A 1,795-nucleotide genomic window follows, 5' to 3' on the forward strand; every position below is an offset into this window, starting at 1 on the left:
TTTTTATAGAAAGTTGGGAATACCTTACCATCTGTAATTTAATAAGCACAGTATTTTGGTACACATTACCTTTGATCTGAATTCATATACACATGCATGCACACACAAATGTACATATATAAAATTAGAATTTTATATTTAATTTTATTTTTATTTTGTAGATTATTAGAATGTTTTTGAAGAATGCATAGTGTTCTGTTCTGTAATTACTGTAATTTATTATCTACCTATAATAATTGATAAATGTAATTATCAGATTGAGCTCAAGAAGCTAGTTAGCAGTGTGAATGATTGATAAGGCCTTGCCATTGAGTTCTCACTATTTACTGAATCTGCTTTTTCCCCCTGCTTATATGGAACACTATGTTTGAGACATTATGTGATGCAAAGGAAATTAAAAAAAAAATATCATTTTGAAATATTTTGTTGAAGTAATTGGTTTTTTTTTGAGAAATTGGGGATTGAACTCAGGCCCTTGTGCTTGCCGGGGAAGCACTTATTCTACTGAGCCATCTCCCTGGCCCCTTTGTTGAAGTAATTGTTGACAGTTTGTCAAATGACATACAGACAACACTAATCCAGAAGATAAATCAAAATGTTATTTATTTCAGATATGAATTCATAAACGTTGATTATGGTTCTCAGAAGATTGTCTAGAATCCTTGAAGAAAAATACGTGGAAGACATTAGTTAATTGGAAAAGAAGTTCCAAACCAACTGGGAGTGAAGTGATAAATGAATAACTTGAAGCATACAGGACATCATGGAAACAGAAGTTTGAAACGGGTGACAACAAGAAGGTATAATTAAGTTCAGTCTAAAAAATGTATTGCAAATAATACGTTGTCCATTCACAGAGAAATGTTTATATATTAAAACTTGCCTTTAGCTTTTAATTCTATGTTAAATGATACCATAAAAATTATGAACCTGTTGAAATTTAAGCACCAGTAATACCTTCTTTTCGACTTAGGTGAAGAAATGCTAGCTGTTTTTTTTTTTTTTTTTAATGTGTTGATACTTCAAAGGAAGTTTTAAACTAAAAGGAAAATTTTAAATTATTCCTTGTGAATATTTCTTACATTGTAGGTTTGTTGAAGTATGGTTACTGGCTCTAAAATATGGCATCAATTATTCATTTTTCTTGTGCAAAAGGTTCATTTTTCTTGGAAATGTGGTGCTATAATTTTAACTAAACTCAGAAATTTTAAATCTTTAAATATTTATTGCCTACCCTCTTTTACTTTGAGAATTCTAATTATATGAATGTAATTTTTTTGATTTTTGGCGCAGAGAGAACTATTATATGAATGATCTGTAATGTCTTCTTTATGTTTATTTTAGACAGTTTTTATTGGTATATTCATTTAAGCTTGTAAATTTTTTTTACAATTTGAAATCTATTATTATTTTTTTTTCAAGCATTTCATTAGTTTAATTTTATATTTAACTCATACAGAAAAGAATAGTAATGAAGAGAACAGGGGAGTATTTGCTTTAGTTCTTTTACTTGTCTATCTTTTTTTTTGCATAAATTTATCAAGAAACAAATAGCAATGAGACAGTTTCAAACCAAACTAGTAGGACAGTATCAATAATTAACATATTGTATACATTCTTCCTAGTGGTTAATTGCTATACAAGATGCAGACATGATATCCTACTTACAAACACCATTAGAACAAATCCCTCTATTCATTAAGAGAATGTAACTGTATATTGCTTCTACCCATTTGAATACACAGATACAAAATGGACATTCATCTGCATCCCCTTTTTGTTGTTAATTTCCGTT

General features: G+C 28.9%; 1 protein-coding gene across 8 annotated transcripts in view; it reads left to right on the plus strand.

Moving 5' to 3' along the window:
- Window positions 1-1,795, plus strand: part of Wrn (Werner syndrome RecQ like helicase) — a 154,083-nt gene that overhangs the window by 21,019 nt on the left and 131,269 nt on the right. For 6 of the 8 annotated variants that reach the window (XM_023717576.1, XM_023717581.1, XM_023717583.1 and 3 more), the window contains exon 2: window positions 612-800. The gene's annotated coding sequence lies outside the window, so the exon portion shown is untranslated. The remainder of the gene's footprint in view (window positions 1-611; window positions 801-1,795) is intronic. The other 2 variants (XM_023717577.1, XM_023717579.1) reach the window with 1 other exon arrangement.

The sequence above is a fragment of the Octodon degus genome, unplaced genomic scaffold (genome assembly GCF_000260255.1).
Source record: "Octodon degus isolate 3935 unplaced genomic scaffold, OctDeg1.0 scaffold00053, whole genome shotgun sequence".
Lineage (NCBI taxonomy): Eukaryota > Metazoa > Chordata > Mammalia > Rodentia > Octodontidae > Octodon > Octodon degus.